At 52.2% G+C, this 23889-nt stretch overlaps 1 long non-coding RNA gene across 3 annotated transcripts in view; it reads left to right on the top strand.

Annotated features, from left to right (window-relative positions):
- LOC120967995 (uncharacterized) overlaps window positions 1–23109 on the top strand; it is a 38742-nt gene extending 15633 nt beyond the window's left edge. The window contains exons 3-6 of one of the 3 annotated variants that reach the window (XR_012181389.1): window positions 21602–21668; window positions 21749–21826; window positions 22039–22155; window positions 22242–23109. This is a non-coding gene — a long non-coding RNA (uncharacterized lncRNA). Of the gene's footprint in view, window positions 1–21601; window positions 21669–21748; window positions 21917–22038; window positions 22156–22241 lie in introns of all 3 variants that reach the window. The other 2 variants (XR_012181384.1, XR_012181385.1) reach the window with 2 other exon arrangements.
- The last annotated feature ends 780 nt before the right edge of the window (window positions 23110–23889 follow it).

Below are 23889 nucleotides of genomic sequence, written 5' to 3'. Positions count from 1 at the left end.
TCGCCGCCTCCAACAACGTGGCCGAGTACGAGGCGCTCGTACATGGGCTCCGACTAGCCAAAGAACTCGGCCTACGCCGGATCCTGTGCTACGGCGACTCAGACTTGGTGGTCCAGCAATCATCTGGCGACTGGGACGCCAGGGACGCAAACATGGCAAGCTACCGTTTCCTCGTCCAGCAGATGAGCAGATACTTCGAAGGGTGCGAGTTCCTTCACGTGCCAAGGGCCGACAATGACCAAGCAGATGCCCTAGCACGGATCGGCTCCACCCGACAAGCCATACCGACTGGCGTCTCCCTCCAGCGCCTCCTCAAGCCGTCCATCAAGCCGTCTCCAGAGTCGGATTCCATCTTCGTACCGCCTGCGCCAGAAACAGCCGGATCCGGGCTCAAGAAATCCCGCAGGCGGCACGGGGACTTCGACGACTGCCCCGGGGACTGACGTAGTCGCACCCGGCCTAGGGACTTTAGAACCCGGCCCGGGGACTGCAGCAGTCGGCCCGGGGACTGCAACGACACAAGAAGTGGTGGTCGACTCCAATACAACACCCAACCCACCCACCCGAGTCATGGTGGCCACATTAACAGCAGAAGAAGTCACAGCTCCCTCATGGGCCCAGCCCATCCTCAAGTTCCTAGTCAGCAGAGAGCTGCCGGCTGATGAGATCGCAGCAAGACTAGTGCAACGACGAGCCACAGCATACACAATAATCAACAGGGAGCTTGTGAAGCGCAGCGTCACTGGAGTCTTCCAGCGTTGCGTCGAGCCAGAAAAAGGAGTGGCAATCCTCAAAGACATCCACCAAGGCGAATGCGGCCATCACGCCGCCTCAAGATCCCTCGTGGCCAAGGCTTTCCGCCATGGGTTCTTCTGGCCGACTGCCTTGGAAGATGCTAAAGAAATAGTCAAGAGCTGCAGAGGATGTCAAGTCTTCAGTTCCAAACAACACCTGCCGGCTTCTGCCCTCAAGACCATTCCCCTCACCTGGCCTTTTGCCGTCTGGGGACTGGACATGGTGGGCCCTTTCAAGACAGCCCGCGGTGGCTTGACACATCTACTCGTTGCTGTGGACAAGTTCACAAAGTGGATTGAAGCCAAGCCAATTAAGAAGCTGAACGGGCCAACTGCCGTGACATTCATCACCGACATGACTACTCGGTACGGCGTGTTGCACAGCATCATCACCGACAACGGCACGAACTTCGCCAAAGGCGCACTGGCACGTTTCTGCGCGACACAGGGCATCCGACTGGACTTAGCGTCCGTTGCCCACCCGCAGTCAAACGGCCAGGTCGAACGAGCAAATGGACTTATCCTCTCCGGCATCAAGCCCCGACTGGTTGTACCACTGGAGCGGTCGGCCGGCTGCTGGCTCGAAGAGCTGCCGGCTGTCCTCTGGAGTCTGCGCACTACACCCAACAAGTCAACCGGCTTCACTCCATTCTTCCTTGTGTACGGTGCCGAGGCTGTCATCCCAACAAACATCGAGTTCGACTCGCCTCGGATCACCATGTACACAGAGGAGGAAGCCAAAGAAGCAAGAGAAGACGGCGTCGACCTACTGGAAGAAAGCCGGCTGTTAGCCCTCAGCCGGTCCGCCATCTACCAGCAAGGCCTGCGCCGCTACTACAACCGCAAGGTCAAGCCAAGATCCTTCCAAGAGGGCGACCTTGTGCTCCGGCTGATCTTGCGAACAGCCGGCCAGCACAAGCTCTCGGCCCCTTGGGAAGGCCCCTTCGTCGTCAGCAAGGCACTCGGCAACGACTCCTACTACTTGATCGACGCGCAAAAGCCAAGAGCACGCAAGAGAGACGACTCCGGCAAGGAGTCGGAGCGACCATGGAACGCAAACCTCCTAAGACGATTTTACAGCTGAAAAAGCAGTATGTATCACGCTACCCCTTTTTGTATTAAGTTACAAACCAACAGGCCCCCCGAACAGTACTCGGGGACTGCCTATTATTTATCTATGAACGACGAGCGTCATATCCATGAATGTATTATTACATTTTGAATTCTTTTCCGGCACCGGGTTCGACTAGTCGGCCCGGGGACTGGCCGCCTTGAGCTATATTCTAAGTTCTTCCCGAAGTCAGCAAAGTAGTGCGCCGGCTCCCAAGTCCTCTCTTGTTGAAAGTCGCAACTCAAAGAACTGACTGCCCGTCTAGCAAGAGAGAAGACAGAAAGGATGCCCACACGAAAAACGGCTAAGGAACAACTAACCTGTATGGCAAAAAGACGGCCTCCATATATGCCTGCCGGCTGTCACAGCAGCCGGCTGGCCGGCTTCCTAAAAAACTTAGCTTAAGTCCGGCAGAGCTAAAAGTACTTCCCCCTCCCCAATCGGCCAGGCACTCCCCGGCTACAGATTGCAGAGCAACTGTTTGACTAGGGAGGCGGCAACCAAGGGAGGGCGGCAAAGGAAAAAAGCAGAAGGACAAAAAAGCGAAAGTACAAGGAAAGACCGATTGCATAACTTATATACATAAAGCCGCCCACAGGCCGGCAACAGACTTAAGTTTGAATACACCCAGTGGGTGGAATTGTGCAGACTTAACCAAACATTGTTCAAAAGTAACAAGACAGGAAAACAAAAGAAAGAAGACTAAGGCGCGAGTTGGAGGCCGAGTTGGTCGGTGAAGGCAGATCGCCGGCTGAAGGAGTGGCCGCCTAGCTGGTCTCGGCTTGACCACCTCCCGCGGCAGGAGACGCACTCGCACGCAACGTAGTGCTGGAGGCGCGGTCAGGCTGGCCGGCTTCTCCACCAGCCGGCTCGGCGTCTTCATCCTCCTCCTCCTCCTCCTCGCCCTCGTCGCTGGAGTCGATCTCCTCCGCCGAGTCCTTGCCGTGCGCCGGGTCCAGCCCGAACCAATCTTCTGGCTGGGCGACTCCATTGTCGTCCACCTCGGGGGCGAAGACGTTGGTGTCGGTGTAATCGGCGATCGCTTAAGCCCGCCGAATGATGGCCGGCCGCGCCGGCTCCAGCTCCATGTCGGCTTGCTGCCGCCAGGTCGCCAGCTGGTCCAGGTTCAGGCCGGGATACCAGGCCTTGACGAACTCCAGCGCCCGCCTGGCGCCGGAGCGAGCCACTGACGCCTTCCAAGCCTCGAAGCGGCCGACTGCCACCTCCAGCCAGTCGGCGGTCCGACTAGGGGTGCGAGGGACCACTTGGCCGGGCCAGAGGGCGGCCAAGACCTGCGATCCCGCGCGCTGAAGCCGGCGGAGTAGCCTGTGAGCCGGCTGGATGCGAGCCTGGATCGCCAGAAGCTGTTCCTCCAGCGAGCGGCCAGCGGTTGGCGAGATCTCGAAGCCGGCTTGCCTCTTCGCCTGGCGACGGGCTTCGATGGCCTGGTTGGCGGCAGTGGAATAGCCGGGGAAGTACTCTGCGCGAAGAAGAAAAGGAAAGAAAAACACCAAAATCAGAAAAACAAGTCAAATGGCAGATGGCAAGAAAGGACGAAGGGGTAGACGACTTACCATCAACCAGGTCCTCAATCTGGCCATAGCCGGAGACCAGAGTCTGCCTGGCCTCTGCCCAGCCGGCCGCCTCCGTCTCGAACTCGGCCTGGAGGGCGGCTTCACGATCCTGCGCAGCCTTCAGCGCCGCCTGGTGGCCTTCCTCCTGGTCGGCCAGCTTCTTGACCAGGCGGTCGCGCTCCTGCACCAAGGCGGCGAGCTCCGCGTCCTTGGCGCGAAGAGCAGTCTGGGACTCCCCCAGCTGTGCCCTCAGACTGGCGTTGGCCGCTGCAGAGATAGAAGAAGAAGAAGAACAATGAGAAATCATCAAGGAAGATCCGAGCCGACTGCTCAGCAGTCGGCCCGAATCTCGGGGACTACACCCAGTGGGTGCGCTGACGCGCCCCCACATGAGATAAAGATCAAGTCACATACCTCGGCTTTCAGTGAGATCGGCGGTCTTCTGAGTCAACTCCCGAGCCTGGGAGTTGAAGGCGGCCGCTCGGAGGTTGTGGTAGTCCTGCAACACGGACAGAAGACCGACGTGAGAACAAAAGCAGCAAAAACAAAATCTCCAAGAAGTTCCAAGCCGCCTGCTCAGCAGCCGACTCGGAACTCGGGGACTACACCCAGTGGGTGCGCTGACGCGCCCCCACGAGAGAATTCAAGTTCAAGAAAGAACAAGATGAGAATACTAACCCGGATGGCTGCCCGCGTGGCGAGGAATTCGTCGGTGAACTACCTCAGCGCCGCGGCTTGGCTTTGCAGCGACGTTCACCACGGCTGACCCTCCGCCCGGCGTGCACCCCGTGGTAGCGCTGGCCGCCTCCGCGTCTCGGGTCGACGAGCTGGAGCCCACGGCCGGCTGTGGCTCCGACGCAGCCTTCTGCGGTTCAGACGCGGCCTTCCCTGCACGCCGGCTTGGCGGAACCCGGACCGCCACCTCAGCCCCCGCGGCCGGCTCGCCCTCCGCCGACTGTGCGGGCGCAGGCTCAGGCTGGCGGCCTTGGGTCGCCTTAGTCGGAGGAGTCGGCCCCGGCGCCTCCCCCAAGATGACGACGTCGTCGCCGCTTCCTCCCAGCCCCGACTGGGAACCGCCGGCTCCCCCTGGCGAGGGATCCACGTCCCCGGGCGCCATGGTGCGCAGGGGGGTGACCATCAAAGCCTCCCCTGCCGCCGCTTCGGCCTCGGCCTATGCCTGGGCCTTGGCTGCGGCCTCGGCGGGCGCCTTCGCCGCCTCCTCCTCCCGAGCTGCCTGGGCGGGGGCTGCCCTCCGTGCCTCCGCCTCCCGCGCTTCCTGCTCCTCCCGCGCCTCCCACGCGTTCCTTTCCGTCGCCTCCAGGAGGGCGGCGCGGGGATCCACGCGGCGGGTGGTGCTCCCGGAGCCCCCTGGCGACTCGACGACGGAGCCGGCAGCCGCCCGCTCAAGTGACAACGGAGCTCTGACCATTGGAATAGAAGACGAAGATTCAAGAACCACCAAAGGAAAGAAAGAAGGACAGTACATAGAAAGAGAGGACTTACACCAACACAGTCTGCGGCTGCTTCACCACTTTGCGGAAGCGAGCCGCCTTCGCGGCCGCCTCTTCCCGCCTGGTGGCCGCCGCCCCACCCCTGGGCTTCTTCGTCCGGCTACCGAACATGCCCTGGGTGGCGTGACGTTTCTGGCCTCTACCCCGAGCAGGCTGCGCGCCGGAGGAGCCCGCGCCGCGTCCGGATGCCGGCTGGCGGCGCGGGACGGCTTCGGCTTCGTCCTCGTCCGGCCAGTCGTCGAAGGTAGCGGTGAACCCGGAGCCGCCTGCTTCACCGCCGGCTTGGCCGTCGGCCGGCTCGGCGGCATCCTCCATATGGACCGCCCCCAGGTCGGGGTCCTCCTGGTCGTGTTCGGTCCGGTCGGGGACGAAGCGGCGCTCCACGTCTGTCCCGCCGGCCGGCCGAAGCAGAGGACTCTGTCAAAAGAGCAAGCCGACTGAGTTAGAGTCGGCCCAGAGGAACTCGGCGACAAAGCTGAGAGAGAGAGAAAAAGAGACGTGGGGAGCGTACCGTAGGCGGAGGATTGGCGCAGCTGTATGGCTCCTTGCCGAATTGCCAGTCTTCGGAAAGTTGGCAGTTGGCGAGGTAGTTCACCATGTCGGCGACGTCGGGCTGCGGCATCTCCTTGGTGCACATCCGGCTCGGATCGAGCTGGCCGCTCATCTGACAGATCAGATGAGGTCGGCTCTAGAGCGGAAGGACCCGGCGCGTGACGAACGCGGCCAGGAGGTCGGGCCCCGTCAGGCCCTCCGACTGGACCATCACCCGCAGGCGGGCGATGGCGGCGTTTCCTCCCTGCGACAGCGTCACGGCCCGAAAGGACCACTGGGGCAGCCTGCCCGCCGGTGGGCCGGCCACGTAGGCCGGCAGGTTGAGGTAGTCGCCCCGGGGAGCGATGCTCTGCACGTAGAAGTATGACTTCTGCCACTTCTTCACCGATTGGATCAGCGTGATGACGGGGAAGGGGTTGTCGGCGCCTGATCTCCGCGACGCGATGAAGGCGCCAGTCTGAGCCGGCACGCCCCGCACGCGCGTGCCCAGCTTCGACTGGAAGAACTCCCCCCAGAGCTCGAGGGTGGGGAGGACGCCAAGATAGCCCTCGCACAGGGTGACGAAGGCCGACAGCAGCACCACCGCGTTGGGGGTGAGGTGGTGCGGCTGGAGCTGATAGAATTCCAGCCAGGAGCGGAAGAAGGCGCTCACTGGCAGGCCGAAGCCGCGCAGGAAGTGCGAGCGGAAGACCACCCGCTCGCCCTCCCGCGGCGCCAGCCTGACTTCCTTCTCCGGCGCGAGGCGGACCTCCACCTTGTCCGCGCTGGGCAGACGCCGGGTGTCGCGAAGGAAGTCGATGTGGTCGTTGTGGACGATGGAGCCATCCCAATCCCCGCCAAGCTGCTCTACGTGGGGAGGCATAGCGGAAGCTAGCACGGCGGCGGAGGAGCGTGCGGAGGAAGAGCGCGGCGGCAAGGCGCTGTCGCGAGAACGAGCAAGGCGAGAAGATGGTGGAAGTAGGAGGAGCATGCGAGGGCCTGCCGCCCTCCACCTCCCCCTACTTATAGCCTCACGCGGCCGAAGAGGCCGGACGTGGGGGGAAGACGTGGGATTAACTGCGCCCACTCCCCCCCACGTCTCGCGTTTATTACGCGTAAGTGCGAGCCGAAACTGCCGCACGGAACATGCGGGCGGTTTCGGGATACAAAGGATCCGCGCCTGGGCCGGGGCGCGGACGTGGCGGGCCCCCTCCCTGCGGCGACGTCCCGTCGCGCGCGTGGGCGGGCAGGCTTTCCGGCCACGTGGCACGCCAACGGCCCGAGGCCGGCCCGCGGCCCGGTGCACGTACCTGCGGGTTCCCGCCCCCCGACTCCAGAAGAATTCGACTAAGGCGGCACGCCTGACCAAGGCCGGCTCCCAGCTGCTGGCTCGTCACGATAGGAAGCTGATCGAGCTTCTTGAACCCCACTCCACCTCGAAGCCCAATCAGCTTCGGGGACTACTGTCGGAGTAAATGGCCACGGGTAGCCTAGCCGACTACCCCTGGCTCTTCAGAAAATTTATCAGGCCTTTGGGCCTTCAAGCACTCCAAGCACTTGGGCCGCCTTCCCTGGCCGGCTACCACTAAAGCCGACTCCCGGAAGGCGACCCAGCCTCACCGACTCCTTCCTAGGAAGACTGGGGGGTGGCCGACTCTAAGAAGCCGGCCAAGAAGGACGCCGACTCCTAGAAGCCGGCCAAGACCACAACCGCTCCTACATAACGGCGACCTGACGGGGTATGGCCACAGTGCGGCCCACGACCCCCGAAGCCCGAGGCGGGCATGGCTACAGGAGGCCGTACGGGAGGGACGTCTCCCGTGCGGCTCAGCACTGTAGCCACGCTAGCCTCGACATCATCCACGACCCACTCCTGTACGGCCCAAGGACTGCGGGCCCCTTCAGCCAGAGAGAGGCGTGAAGGCGGCCCGGCTTTTCCTAGTCGGCCAAGAGTATAGCCGGCCTCCAGAAGCCGGCTATTCCCTTCCTCGAAGCAGGAGCCCCATTAAGGAGACAAGACGAGGTGAGGCTACAGTGATAGCCCCCGAGGCGGCCCACTGTAGCCATGCTCACCTCGACAAAGCCCTCATCATCAAAGGCGCGGCTACAGTAAGCAGCCGCCGACAAAACCCTAGGCGGTGGGACCGGCCTGTCGACCAAGTAGCCGGCAGCCGGCGGGACCCACCAGCCGGCGGGACCCAGCAGCCGGCGGAGAAGCCGGCGAGCGTAGACACTGACGGCTGGGACCAGATCCCAGTCGGATTACCATTGTACCCCCGGGGGGTAGGCCTATATAAACCCCCCGGAGCACCCATGCAAACGGTTCGCTTCTGGATTGGCCTTGGAGCATAGTTGGCTTCTAGGTTAACACCCACACATAGCACACACCCCATAGATAGAGAGAAGCAAGAGCTAGCCTTGTTCTTCTTCTCCCTTGATCCCAACAGCTCTAGGAGCGATTGTAGCTACCCTTTATCGATCTAGTGATCATGCGGAGACCCCGCAGAGCAGGACTAGGGGTGTTATCTCCTCGGAGAGCCCCGAACATGGGTAAGATTCGCCGGCGTGCATGTCTTCGCCTCTCCCGTTTCCAGGCACCGGCGACGTTTTATTGGCTCCCACAATGATAAGCCATCCCTTGGCATATGTCGCACCAACCACCCGATAGGTGGGTTGTATCTCCAGATTTGATATGGTGCCCTCAGCGACTAACATCATGTTGAGCCTAGCGAACTCTTTCTAAAACTCAGGCCTCAAGTTTTGCGGACCGTCATTGTCCGGGCTGGGGTTTCGACTAAGGGCATCTCCACTACATTTGCTTTCCCTAGATGGTAGTGCATGCCGACATCATAGTCCTTGACCAATTCCAACCAGCGTCGTTGGCGTAAATTTAGCTCTGGCTATGTGAAGATGTATTTGAGGCTCTTATGGTCCGTGTATATTTCACAGCGATTCCCCAACAGAAAGTGCCTCCACTCCTTGAGTGCATGTATAACTGCTGCTAGCTCCAAGTCATGTGTTGGGTAATTTTCCTCATGTTTTCGCAGCTGCCGTGAGGCATATGCGACCACTTTGCCATCCTGCATTAGTACACATCCGAGACCTTTTCGGGATGCGTCACAATACACTTCAAAATTTTTGTGAATGTCTGGCACAGTTAATACCAGTGCGGTTGTCAGCTTCTTCTTTAGTTCTTGGAAGCTCTGCTCGCATGCTTCCGTCCATACAAATTTCTTGTCCTTCTTGAGCAACTGTGTCATTGGTTTTGCCACAGTGGAGAATCCTTCAATAAATCTTCTGTAATATCCGGCCATTCCTAGGAAACTCCGCACATCAGTAACATTGGCGGGTGGCTTCCAGTCAAGTATGGCTTTGACCTTTTCTGGGTCTACGGCCACGCCTTCTTGGTTCAATATATGGCCTAAGAAACCAACTTGTCTTAGCCAAAATTCGCACTTGCTAAATTTGGCGTACAACTGATGTTTCCTCAATTCTCCCAAAACAATTCTGAGGTGCTCAGCATGCTCTTCTGGTGTCCTTGAGTAAACCAGAATGTCGTCGATGAATACCACCACAAATTTGTCCATGAATTTCATGAACACTTTGTTCATGAGGTGGACGAAATATGCGGGGGCGTTCGTTAGTCCAAAAGGCATCACTGTAAACTCGTATAACCCATATCTGGAAGTGAATGCTGTCTTGGGGATATCTTCTGTCCGTACCTTCAATTGGTGATATCCCGATCTCAAATCAATCTTTGAGAATACTTTGGCTTGTGCGAGCTGGTCAAACAAATCATTTATCCGAGGCATCGGATATTTGTTTTTGATGGTGACCATATTGAGGGCTCGATAGTCTATACACAGTCTCAGTGTCCCATCCTTTTTCTTTACGAACAACACAGGCGGACCCCATGGTGAGGAGCTGGCTCGAATGAATCCTTTGTCCAATAATTCCTTTATCTGCTTCTTCAACTCCACCAATTCTGAGGGTGCCATTCTATAAGGCTTCTTATAGATGGGAGCGGTGCCAGGTGCTAGTTCGATGCTGAACTCTATCTCTCGGTCTGGTGGCATGCCTGGTAGTTCTTCAGGGAACACATCAGGAAACTCGCGTACCACTGGAACTTTTCTCAGTTCTGCAATGTCCATTTTGTTCAGTTTTGGTTGCTGTGATCGTGGCCTTTCTTGAGCGGAAACTCTTATTGTCTTGCCGTGATGGTGAGTGAGAATCACTGTCCGATTGAAACAGTCGATGAATCCTTTGTTGGTGGTCAACCAGTCCATCCCTAAAATGACATCCAGTCCCTTGCTCTCCAACACGATGAGATTCGCGTGGAATTGTAGTCCTTCGAACTCAATGACCACTCCTCGGCAGTAACCCTGAGCGATTTGCTTATTTCCGGGGGACTTGATGATCATAGATTTTTCCAAGTGAAGTATCAGAAAACCATGTTGCAAAACAAAACTCTTCGAAACAAACGAATGGGAAGCTCCAGAATCAAACAAAACCGTGGCAGGTACTGTGTTGACAGGGAACGTACCGAGCACGATGTCTGGGGCATTCTGCGCCTCTTCCCTGGTCACATGGTTCAGGTGACCCTTCCTGTGGTTGTTGTTGGGGTTGAAATTGTTGCGCTTGGGGGCTGGATTGTTCCCACCATTGTTTGTCTTGGGTGCCGAGTTCCTTGGCTTTGGGCACTGTTTAGCATAGTGCCCTTCTTGACCACAAGTATAGCAGGTGACCCCTGGACGGTATGTGTACTCCTTATCCCTGGCATGGAACTGTCCGACGGGCCTTGGTTCAGTGGCCGTGGATCTCCTTGTGTCTGTCCGTGGAACCTCAGCCTTGCTTCGGTTGTGGCGAGCAAGAGTTGTCTTGTCCCTCTTTCGCTTACGGATATCTTCCAGACTACGGCGCTCATTCTCCAAGGTAATGGCCTTGTCCACCAGAGTCTTAAAATCCGGGAAGGTGTGCACAATCAGTTGGCATCTTAGTGCTGGTGCCAGGCCGTCCAGGAATTTTTCCATCTTCTTGCTTTCTGTCATGTGCTCGCCGTAGGCATAACGAGACAGCTGGGTAAACTGACCATTGTATTCTGTTACTGACATGCCTCTCTGCTTCAGGTCATCGAACTCTCTCTTCTTGATCTTTAGGATGCTCCTGGGGATGTGTGCCCCACGGAAGCCTTCCTTGAATTCTTCCTAGGTGATGTTGTGTTCACAGGGATGCATGTGTAGGAAATTTTCCCACCATGCTGCAGCTGCTCCAGTAAGGTAGTGTGGTGCATAAAGCACCTTCTCATGTTCTGAGCACTGAGCAATAATCAGTTTCCTTTCAATGTCACGAAGCCAATCATCGGCTTCCAGCGGCCTATCGGTGTGAGCAAAAGTTGAGGGGCGAGTCTTCTGTAACTCAGATAACTTGGAATGCTGTTGATAGGGCTCACGGTGGTTTCCCATATTGATGACATGATTTATCATCTCTTGGTGCTGTTGCTGGCTTTGCTCGAAGAGACGGCATACTTGAGACAGGGCTGCTTCGCTGTCATGTTGACTGGTCTGACCCTGAGTGAAATTGTTGCTAGTTTGTGTCCCGTAAACCTCTTCTGGCTGATTGGGCATGGAGCGAGTCCACGGGCGAGACATTTTTCCAGTCTGGGGTATTATATTGCAAAACCCATGAGAAAAACTGTGCGGTACAGGGAAAATCTTTGCAAAGGCAACAAATTTAAAAGATCTCAAGGTTTTCAAGAAAACATAAGCGATTTTGCATGGAGAAGAACTGCTTAGCAACTATCTTACATGCGAAAAGCAAACACACGATACAGCACTCAGGATGCGCGTACACATCCTGACATGTTATTTAGACTAGCGAACTACTCCGGAAGGCAGCAAACACACCAATACAAACTAGCGTACAGATAAAACAGCACATCATACAAGCAGGCATAACACGCGGCTACTCGGCGCTCTCAGTCGGAGATGGTGAAGATTTCCTTTCCCTTGCCGATGGCAAGACTCAGCGGTCCAGGAGAATCCACCTCCACCTCCTCTCTAGCTGGCTCCTGGCGCGTGACGCTGCGCTGCGGTGATGGTGCGGGGGCGACTGGTGGTAGAGCGGGTGCGGCAGGCGGTGCGGCTCTGATTGGAGTAGGAGCGATGACTCGGTCGAACTCCTCAGTGGTAGGCAGACGGCGCGCAGTGGCCAAAATGGCCGGTGCATACGAGGCTGAAGACGAGACGAATGTTAGAGGCGGTGCCGTGTGGAGAAGCTCCTTCCTGCTGGCAGGACCGCCCAGGACTAAGTCCATGTGGGCAGCCACAAGATCGTCTGCGAGGTTGTCGAAAGACTCCTCCAGAGCCTTGAGATACTCCACAACCATCTCGATGGCTTCATCTCGCTCTCCGCGATGGCAGGTGAATGCATAGTGACTGGTGTAAGGCACATGGCATGGGAGGTAGCGGTAGCGACGAGTCTTCATCGTAGGAAGGATGTCCCGAAGGTGAGCTATCGCCTCACGGGCAGCCATCTGCATGGCATGCCTCTCCGTAGGCATGGCCCTTCCCACAAAACGGAAGTGGCGAGCAGCAGAACGTCCTCCCTTGAATTGCACCATAGCTTGGTGCATAGACATGTCGTCGCTGAGCTTGTGCTGGTAGAGTGTGAACTCCGGGCGAGCTGCTGGCCCGATCGCGAGCTTGGTGATGGAGACGAGGAGCTTGACAAACCCCTCGGGCACGTTCGTGAACACTCGATTCTCACAGCTGCTGCCAGCCATCTACAAAAGTAGGCAAAAATTCTGAGTAGTCATGTCATAAATTTATGATGACCAACAGAAAATAGCTACAATTGCAAAAAGCTGAAAAAGCACAAAAAACGCTAATAACCGATTAGCGATCGCACCTAGTGGCTTCCTACAGTCAGCCTGGCTCTGGTACCAAGCTTGTCACGACCGGTTTTTCAGTAAAATAATTATTGATAGACCAATCCCTTTTACGGACCAGTAAGGAAGAATTCCTTCTCACTGGTAGACAATATCTTGGTCACAGAAGAAAATTTCCAGGAGTACTGAATATAATACAAGGTTGAGCGGAGGATGCCCAACAATTTATTACATGCACGCCGCTAAAACAAGACGGCGGATAGGGTGGCTTACTACTAACTCACGATAAAAACGGTGGTGGAAATATCACCGCGAAGCGAGTGATATGACTCCTGAAGACTACAGCTCTTCGAGCGTCGGAGTGAGGCTCGAGGAGACTTATTGCGGGTGGCGGAAGCGTATATGATACAAGTGACCAATATCCGGGATCGCACAGGACTGACTGGGACTCCTCTAGGCGTCGGACGCGCTATCAAACTCTTCATCCAAGAGATCGCCTTCGTCAACATCTGGCCAAATCAACAAGCCAGGTGAGTACTATGAAAGTACTCGCAAGACAGTTCGGGCATAAGATATAACAAATGTAGACATGAAGCATATGAACAATTTATCCAGTGCGTTCAGACATAGAGATAATAAATACTGGGTGCCAAGCGAGGGTCTGAATGACGCCTCGAGCGGAAACTGCAGAATAGTAATACTGGTGCCAAACGAGGGTCTGAATGACTCCTTGAGGGGAAACTGCGAGAATAATAATACTGGTGCCAAACGAGTGTCTGAATGACTCCTCGAGAGGAAACTACGAGAGTAACAATACTGGTGCCAAACGAGTGTCTGAATGACTCCTCGAGAGGAAACTGCGAGAGTAACAATACTGGTGCCAAACGAGTGTCTGAATGACTCCTCGAGAGGAAAATGCAAGAATAATAATAATGTCACAGTCGGACGTCTGAGCGACATCACATAAAGGGCTTATAACAGAAAATAAAAGACGAACATGCCACAGTCGGACGTCTGAGCGACATCACATAAAGGGCTTATATTGTAGCTCAATAATACAATAGTTCGGGAACATAAATTATCACAAGTACGAGACAAATATAAAGTTAGTCCATCCACAGGAATAATAATTTAACTGGATTTACCACTTGAGCTTGTTCACCGGGGGCAAGTTTTTCACGCGGATAGATATGGATATACTGATTTCACTACTTGATCATGGATACGATGACTTGGAAGGAATTGACTCTGCAGAGTTTGTACTTAACCACAGCTAACGGATTTCAGTAGTCACGGGGACTAGTTCCGTCTACGGTGTTTTGGAAGAAACACGTCTAACCAGTAGACACCCAATTCAACCTTCCGAAGCCAGGGATCACCCTCGGCAACGTTCAAGAAAAACCTTGAGACGGGGAGGCTACAACCTCGCATAGCATGGGATCAAATTTCTATACGCGCGCTCTAAGGGGGTGCCCCCCTCTCGGTCCCAACCGGAAACACCCATGCCCCCTGACCGGATGACTGGCTTTAATCCTGGGCCAAGGTACCATCATCCCGGCCTCTCTGTTTGGTGTGTACACGGAAAGAGGTTCCCAACTTACTAAACCGCATCCTGGCAAATGAAACATGTGGTAGCACGGAAGGGGGAAAGAACGATAACGTGACTCCGTCCACGTTAACGTCGGAGAAAGTCGGATGACGCAAGGCTGGCATGCTACAACAGTACCACCTTGCCACCCTTCATGTCACCACATGATTAGGCCATCTCTCATCAGAGATCATCGCAACTTTGGAACATGCGGGGAAAAGAACGATAACGTGACTCCGTCCACGTTAACGTCGGAGAAAGTCGGATGACGCAAGGCTGGTATGCTACAACAGTACCACCTTGCTGCCCTTCATGTCACCACATGATTAGGCCATCTCTCATCAGAGATCATCGCAACTTTGGAACATACGGGTAGTTGCCTTACAAGCAACGAGGTATTTACCGACACTCATATGCCTCGCACAAACTTTCAAGCAAACATGCAAAACACTTATCATATCAAATGTTCAAACATGCTTGCCTGGTTCGGAGAAGTCGGAGTCTAGCTCGGCGAAGTTCACGGCTCCGTCACCTCTTCCGGAACCTACGGCAATCACGAAAAACAGGTACTAACGTGAAAACCAACGCGTGCACAGAAACTTTTCCAAATATTTTTCAAATAAATCCCATAAGAAACTAGACAAAATTTGAAGGTTGTCAGAAAAAGAATCACTCAAAAATCCCTTTTTATTAAAAAGTTATAAAGGTTTCTGTCCAGGGACTTATCTGTAATGAAACAGAAAAGTTCCAGGGTTTTAACTGAGAAAACAGAAAACGGTTCGATTGGAAATGCGCAAGCTCAAGAGAGAAGACGTATTTTCCCGAAGGCGCCAACAGAAAACGGTTCGCGAAAGAATAGAACAGAGGCTGACATGCGGGGTCCACATGTCAGGTTTGAAAAGCTCGCCGGCGCCCGAAGACTGCGGTGGACGCCGGCGTCGAACCACGGCGAGTTAGGAGGATCGGAGGGTACCAAGAGCTTCAGCGTGTTCTTCCGCGTCGGTGGGTGGTGGACTCGACCAACGGGGAGCACCACGTCGACGGCGAGACTATCTTCGGCGGACGGCGGCTCGGGTGATGGTGGGGAACTCCGGTGGTGGGCTGCAAGCTACGAATTGAAGCGCGGGTCAGAAGGAGGGATGCATAGTGAAGCTACTGGCAAGAGAAGGGAGGCGGAGGTGCACACATGGGGGCGAATCGAGCTGGATCCCGTGGCGGGTCGCGGCGGCCGGAGTCGAGGAAGGAGACCTCCTCGGGGCTCTTCCAGTGGCTAGGCGTGCTCTAGGTGGAGTGCAGGGATGGTGGGTGCTCGAGTCGAAGCTCGGGGCTTCTATTTATAGGCGGATCGACGGGGTGGCCGTGAACGGAGAATCTCCGGCGAGCGATTACGGCGATGCAGTGGATTGGCAGGAGGTTTGAGTGGCCAGGCAGCATCAGTGGAGGTTACTGGTGTCATTCCACAGCTAAACGGAGTTGGTCTTGGCGTAATGGCGTCGGTCCACGGTGAGATGGCCGCACGGGCTCGACGGCGGCAGAGAGCGCGCTCCTCGCCCTGCGGTTCACGACGAGAGCGGCAGCGTGTTCGGGGGAGTGGAAGACCACGCGGCGAGCTCCGGTGGCTTGGGCAGCGCTGGGTGGCGCCGTCAGCGCCGTGCCTCTCGCTGGCGGCCGCAAAGCCGCCACTGGCGTCGGTCACGGGGCGGTGCACCTTCTGCAGCTCATCGCCGACGTCGCAAGGTGCCAGGCGTTCGTGCGGTGCAGGAACAAGGGGGAGGGGACAAGGAGCAAGGCAACACAGTGGCACTGGCGAGATCGACAACCATCTCTGAAGAAAACGACAGTAAGCCACTGAACTGTTCTCTGAATTTTCTGAACTTGACAATGACCATGCACTGCAGGTGCTCGACAGAATGATTTGGCTATGAGAAAATTTTTTCTGGGGCTGTAACTTGGTGAGGTGACCACTCAATGCACCCAGAGGCTGCCTGATTTTACTTGGAATTTTTGGAGAAAGCTTTGAATGAATTTCACCAAATTTGACAAATCTGGTCCAAACTTGCAGCAAGTGTAGTTTGAAAAATTTAAACTGAAGACCAGTGGATCTTCATGGATCTTGGTTGAGGGTTCAAAGGATTAGGAAGGAGAGTTGGTTTGGGGGCAGAAATCAAAACAGAAAGTGGAGTTCCTTTGCAAATCTCCAATGGATAGAATAGAAGACAGAAATTTATTTGAATAAGATTTAAATGGAAAAATAAACATAGGGGGGGGGTTCAACTTGCTGGATTAGATGCCAAACATGATCCAAAGATGAGGGAAGGGTTAGGAGAGAGGATTTGCACTAAGGCCATGGCAAGAAAGAATTGTTGAAAGTGGTAAAGGATTATTCCAAAAGCCATGGTGCAAATTTCAAAGAGGTTTTCAAAAGGTATTTTCCCAAGTGAAAAGCATTTTGTCTTGAGTCCAAATGAACAGCAAGAACCTCCAAGACCAAAGACAGGTCTTGGGTGAATCCAAATCAAATTTTTGCCATAAAAAAATTTGAAAGGGAGGGTTCTTTTGAAGAAAAATTTAAATCACCTCCCTCAAGTCAAATAAAAATCTTTGAAAAATCCAATTAAAAACTTGGGTGTCACACCACCCCACTATATCGAGCCTATATCGAGGTACGTAGAACAAAGTTCCTGCAGTCCGTGCTCAGCCCTCCTCTATCCCTCTTCTCAGCCAGCCAGCGGACGCGCGGAGCCCATCGTCTGTTTGCTCACATGCGGCCCCACATGTCAGTGAAAACGCAAGAGGACCCACTGAACCTGCACATCTTTCACCTCGACGTGCTGGTGATGAAAAACAAATCCAATAAAGATCTTCGGTGGCCGCTTTTGGAGTTACTCAAGAGTAGTAAGATTCTATTTACAGTTTAACCCAAGATGCACATCTCGTGGCTTCAACTACCACTCTATTTTCTTTCATGACACGACCTGGATGCTGGATGTCCCACATGTCTTCAAAAGGAGGAAGAACCCGACCAAATCTTCGGTTCTGATCTCGGATTAAACTAGTTGTGCTAACTTAAAAAATTTATTGTGTACTCCCTCCGTTCCAAAATACTTGACTTCCATTTGTCCAAAAATGGATGTACCTATATACTAAGACATGTCTAGATACATATATATTTTGACAAATAGAAGGCATGTATTGTGCAACGGAGGGAGTAGAATGGATGCAAGTTTTTGTATTGGGAAGAAGAGTACATCCATATATTGATAGAGCGCAATTTAGTAGATGTTCTATCACTTTTAGCTAGTATAGAATAGAGGCTAGACATGAGACTAGATGCGAGGAAGCAATGTCTACTTCTTTACACTCGAAGAAGAAAGAAGCACGCAAGATCGAGCCTCCGCAGATCAACAATTAATGCATCGAGAAGGCACTAATCCAACTTACAGGAGTAGTAAAATGTATTCTTGTGGTTCTTGTTTTCTTTGGTCTTGCTTTTCTAGTCAAAATTATCGTTGGAGTTCGTGCAAAACGGAGCTGCGTTTGGGGTCGTGCGTTGGAGTTGGCCTTACAAGTGGGACCGCAGTTAAGGAAACCGACTATCGGCAAACCCCCACCTCGCCCGCCGCGCGATGGCTGAAGTTAGAGAAACGACGAGGTTGAAGAGATTGCTCTAGCACGGACTCCAAGAAATAATATGGTGTCAGATGGATGTCGTGGTGGTGGCGTGTGCCGTACTCCTGGACGTGAATGCTTGTTCTGGCCCATGCCACCCTAATACTCCTACTACTTACTCCTACTATATAGTAGTACGAGTACCGAGGATTCGAGGTGCTGGTTACGTACAGCGAACACATTAACATATGGCTACAGTAAAAACACCCGCCCGATGGGCGAAGCATGTGAAGCTAGTACCCCGTCTAGGTGAATAAGTCGTATTAGAAGGTGCATCACGACCTAGGTGCAAGCAGATTGGTGGAAAAGAATAATATTTCTCTCTTCTAAACACAACATTTAATCACAACAGTGAAGAGGATGCCTTATTAGCTACCCATGCAGGCCATCGTAATTCATAGCATGCAAAGCGCTTTTATTTCTTGCCTAATAACCGCATGGACGTGCTGCATGGATTGGTCCTTGCCCGAGCAAAAAAAAAGGGAGGAAAGGGGTTTCCACGGGAGACAACGAGGCAGAGGTAGAAGCGCGCGCTGGCGAACAAGGCAGGGCGGGCATCGAGATGGAAAGTTAATGAACGGTGCCTAAACATTTTGGGAAAATCTAATTTTCATAAGGTGACTTACAAATAGTGTACTACTATTGTTGATTGGCCTCATCCGATAACCTGTTGCAATGCACGTACAATTATGTATTCGGAAAATATTTTTTTGCCTCGTCGCACCACTCACTCAGAGAAGCGACTCGAAAGCCATTCATAAATTTAGTAAGTTTATCATAGGCATATCATTTTATTACATAGAACAGGTCATCAACCCACATCGACAATGAGGATACATTATAAATACTAAAGTTTTCACCACACAACAAATAACAAGCAATGAAATGAACTTCAACTCAACCATTCCTCGGCGTTGGAAACGCTTGCTTTGAACCACAAGTGATTCTCTGGGACGGGCCATGCATTGTCGATCTGGAGACCAATGCAAGACTGATCATCCAAGCTGAAGCGGCCTACTATATTAGTACCAGGGTAGGGAACCACCCAAATGTCCGAGGTATAGACACAGTTGCTTCTCATAAATGTGTCAACAGCGGTTGGATCGCCTTTCACCATCATCGAATAGTTTCGTCCAAGGAAGAGCGAGTTTTCTCCAAGACTATCAATTCTGTGCCAGGGAGAAGGAGTTGGCGCTAGCACACTAGTATCCATCCCGAATACCATGCAACGGGTGTTGGAATAGGTCCGGAGAGTGCGACCATGGGAGACTACACCTGCTTCCTTAGCAGTAACATCATCAATGGGCTGTATACACACAAGAAGAGGTGATCCATCGGAATTAGTTGCCAGGCTCCACAGAGTATATCAGTGCTGCTCGTCCTCATGCTCGTGATCATCACCATCGTCATCTCCCCCTTGGTTATAAAAATCTTCAAGTATAGGTGGTGGGATGTTCACAGGACCTTGGAAACACAAGAAGAAGGTTAATTAGTAAAGGGAAACTTGCTAACCCGCATGAATGTGGATGAAACAATTATAATTATGGTGGAAGACAAACGTACCGAAAAAACGAGGATCCCATGCAAAAACGGTGCCACGAGAGGTGGCAGCAAACACAAGATCCTCGTATTCAATTGCATCACAGTACACATCCGTGTATAGAAACTGATTTTTGAGTAATATCCATCCAGTCGAACCACGAAGGACAGCAACTAGCTAGTCGAAGATAGCAACAACTTGATAGTTCTTGTAATTCCAAGAGCGGTTGGGAACTCGACAAATTGCTATCTTCAGTCAACGACAGTCACCATCATCGTATTTGAACGTACGTAGATCATCTGTGTGCTCAACCTCAGGGCACTCGGAGATTTTTGGAAGTGGAATCCGCTGACGAGTGTACACATTCACAAGTTCCCACTCGCAATTATACCCAATATAAACAACCCAATCTCCATTTGCACCAGCCCAGGACTTACCCTTAAGCGATGGCATCTTGACATCACACGTATCATTATCAAGCGGCATCAACTTGCACAAGGCGAGGTCTCCGTCGTCCGCTCGCCAGCGAGCAGGCTCATGGCGAAGAAGATAGGGGAGATCAAACCGCTCCTGGACCCTTGGTTTCCTTGCAATGATGTTATTAGTTGAGTCGAGAATGGGCTTGAACGAACCTGCCATGCTAGCCGAGGTGATGACGTCGCACCGATCAATGAGTTCCTCCACCACGTCATCTTTCAGATCGGGGCAAGAATAACGGGGTCGTTTCCGGCCTGTTCCCTCCATGGAGAAGACGATCGAACAATGGCAGAAGAAAGGGTGAAGGGCTGAAGGAAAATGGAGGAGGGAGAGGAAGAGCGTGCGACAGCAATTCCAAATCGAGAGGGAAATGCGAAGAGTCGGTGGACGGTTGCGAGTTTGCCACGGTTCACGAAGAGGCGCCCCGGCCTACACATCTGTTCGGAAATACTCCTACTACTCGCCGTCGTCTCACTGATATGTTGGAACGGGACCACATGTCAACGAAACATGGTGTGTAATTTCTCGTGCGAAATGCGATCTAGCCGCGTTGGCCCGAGGTGCCGCATTAGTTATCGACCTTTATTTTTTTAATGGCGTGCCGATCAGTTTTGAAGCACGACTAACTGGTACTGTACGCAGAGAAAATATAAACTACTCTACCACTACCCCACCTCCAGTACTAGTAGTATAAAAAAGATATATAGGCTGGAGCTTCAGCGCTTTCTTGCTAAGGGCTGCCCACTTGCTTCTGACACTACCACCCTCTCTCCAGATCTAAAAAAGACGGCCCCTCTCTCCCTCCTCACCGGTGGTCACAGATCCGCCGGGGAAGAAATGGACGTGCAGCATTGACGCACTCGTCGTCGGCGAGCGAGGTCACGCACTGACGACAAGGCCATCCTCTCAGACCTCGCGCCCGCGCAGGATGGCCTCCGTCCCCAAGCTCGCTGCCATAGTGTGTGCGGAGGACGACGACCACGAGTGAAGCCACTTCCCGCCGACCCTCAGGTATGCTACCTCTTTTCGAGCCATAACCTTGTTCTATTGCCCCATCTGCTACGTCGTTGCATGTGGATCTTTTTCCACTCCACCATCTTCCCAATTTGCTATCCTCTACTCTGCTGGCCACGCAGACAAAAACCATAATTTGCACTATTAAAGGAAACCCTACTTCATGCAGACTAATCCATGTCTGGGTTGAATAAGGAAAGGAAGGGAGACTGTACTGTCCAAGAGAGTAGGCATCGAACCCGCATCTAGGTTGAAAAGGGGAAAATCAGTAGCTAAGGAACGAGTGTCGTGTCTCTTGGTTGAAGAATGGTAGAAAGGCATGACAACGCAATAGAGAATGACCAGGTCGATCGGTTTGTTGTCCTCGCATAGGAAAAAGGTGGCTAAAGAGAACAAAAATGGGACGTAATCCACATATGCTGCCTGGATATTTGTTGCTCTGGGCAACCATACCTCCCTCACCACTCTGCGTTCGTGGAGGTACATCGTACTGGTGCGCCCATTGTCCGAATGGGCCTCCCATGCTCTTATTGCCACTTTTTTGCTGTTAGTATAACGCCAGCAGTCAAGTCAAGCAATGCTACTGCTAAAGTGATGCCACATTTAACTAATGCCGCTCTCAGTCTAATGCCACCCATAAATTTAAGCAATGCCATTTAATGTCACTGGATTATTTTAGGGTTAGCTGTTGATTGTGGATGTATTAAAGATTTTTCAGCTAAGGCATTCTAATGCTGTTGCACAGCCGGTATACCAACGATGAAACTTGTTACTACCTTCAGATTTTTGCACTGTTAATGCTTATAGATTACATACCTCACTTTCATGAGATAAGTTAATTTTTTTCTACAGTGTCACCAAAATGCCAAGGCGCTGATGTCATTTTATTTTGGTTAAACTGCACAGACAATTATGAAGACAAGAGGAAAGGTCAAGAGTGGGCACCTACTCCTCCGGCTGTTCTCTTGAGGAGGTCTGTATGTTTGTCTCTAATGCCTGTCGACTACATACCTGACATCATGATGTAATGTTAAGTCATTTCCTTTTGTACAGTGTCACTGAATTGTCAAGGCGGTGATGGCATTTTATTTTAGTAGAACTGCACAAAATTTTCTTAAAAGAAGAGGAAAGGTCAGGAATGGCTCAGTTATTCAGAAAAAACTACTGTATGTATGCCTTCCTGACATCAGCCGCTGTTGCTTTATTTATTCCTTCAAACAGGTGGTTAGAAATAGTCTTGCTACCTTTTCCCATTAAGAAATTGGAATGCTTATATTTGTGAGTCTATGCTTCAACTAGTGCCACTTTTAGAGTAATCACACTTTCAATATCTATGCAAACAGGGATGCTCGATTTTAGTCGAACTGCACAAAAAGTCCAACTGGTTCAACATTAGGAGCATGTTTTTTTTCCAAACCTTTATATCCAATTGGTGGCACTATGAGCTGTTCATTATGAAGGTACATGGTTTGCTACTATCTTGCTACTCTTTTTGTACTGTCATTAGATAGTAATACTAGTGGTTTGCATGTGACTTTATTGGCAGGGTGGACCTACATTGGAGGTGCAGGACAGGATTCAATGATTGGATGCTCAATTTCGGTTGTATCGATTTCACATCTTCCATCACTGCGAACATGGATATCCTTGGTCTGATGAAGAATAGGTGCTATATTTCTGCTCTGAACCAGCAAATCAATTCAGTATGAAATTGTCCAGGGCAAAACATAACTGTATCAGATTGTCCAGTGCAGAACATGACAGATGCTAAGCGGAAGAGACATGTTTAAACCGAAAATACAAGGTGTGGTACATGTTTACTAGCTGCTTGATATTTGTGCAGACAGAGATGTCTGTCCGTTGCTATTTGGCAAACAAACAAAGTGCCCGCAATTTTGGTTGAACTACACAAGAGAATAGTATAGTCACTGCATGCAGTGCCATTTGAAAATAGACACAGAAAGATTGGATAGCCACTTCATGGACTGCAGAAAAGTAGTACTGTACTATTTATTGGCCAACACTAGGTGCTTCATTGCTTTGGTCTGATTATACAATGGGCATCATTTTGCCTAAGTTAAAGTTTGTATTCCAAAAATAGTCTCGCGGTGTGATCGAGAGAAGACCAAATCATATTGCAGTGGATGTTCCTCCATCATGTGTGGTTCATTCTCATGGTTCTAGCTGTTGGTGAAACCACTTACGTTTGCAAGAGGAATTGTAGACTTCACAAACAAATTTGTCTTTCAGTCTGTACTGAATGTTGGCCAAGAGAAGCATCCATGTTAGTAGGAAGAACAGATGTTTTTTCTAGATCTCTGCTTTTGGAGCTACATATTTGTATATGATCTGTGAATCATTGAGATGCATTAACATGTTGATCTTATGTATGGGAATCGTACTAGTTAGTTTTAGTTGCGACGCAAGATCCGAAGTGGCTGATCTTTGCTTTTGGAGCTACATATTTGTATATGATCTGTGAATCATTGAGATGCATTAACAGTTACTTATTTCTGTTCGCTCAGTGTTTACAAGTTACTGATCGATCACTAGCTAGCCTACGCGCTCCTGGCAGCTTTATTTGCGACGCAAGATGCGAAGTGGCAGTTTTTTGAATAAAAATGCCTACCTCTGAAGAAACTGACAAGCTACACTATCAATCCTACACGGATAAAAATGCCTACCTCTGAAGAAACTGACAAGCTACACTATCGATCCTACACGGATAAATAGCGGATCACGCACGTACTGCCTCCTTTCCAGTTTGCAGGGCTCAATTCAAGAAACGACCTACTCGATCCTACTCGATCCTACACGAATAAATAGCGGATCATGCACGTACTAGTACCTCCTTTTCAGTTTGCAGGGCTTAATTCGAACCTCTCACCAACCAAGGTACTCCCTCCGTCCGGGTTTATTAGTCCCGTGAGCAAAGCAGCAAGACCAAGGCATGGCAATAATTAACGGCATGCAGAAGTTTAAGCCTAATTAATTCCAACGATTTAAGTGGCTGCATGCGTGCCCTCGGCTGCGACTCGTTGCATGCTGCTTCGCATACTGCCTGCGAGCGATTCTGAGTGCCTGCATGCAGCCGACCATAATTAAGGCAGCTAACTGATGCGAAAAAAGATACGCTTTAAATCCGTGGAATCATTATTGACAAGGAGGGAGATGATTCGAGTGCACTCGTTTGA

This window comes from Aegilops tauschii, chromosome 1 (genome assembly GCF_002575655.3).
Source record: "Aegilops tauschii subsp. strangulata cultivar AL8/78 chromosome 1, Aet v6.0, whole genome shotgun sequence".
Classification (NCBI taxonomy): domain Eukaryota; kingdom Viridiplantae; phylum Streptophyta; class Magnoliopsida; order Poales; family Poaceae; genus Aegilops; species Aegilops tauschii.
Note: the sequence above shows the minus strand (reverse complement) of the source record. Positions and strands in the feature narration are given on the sequence as shown.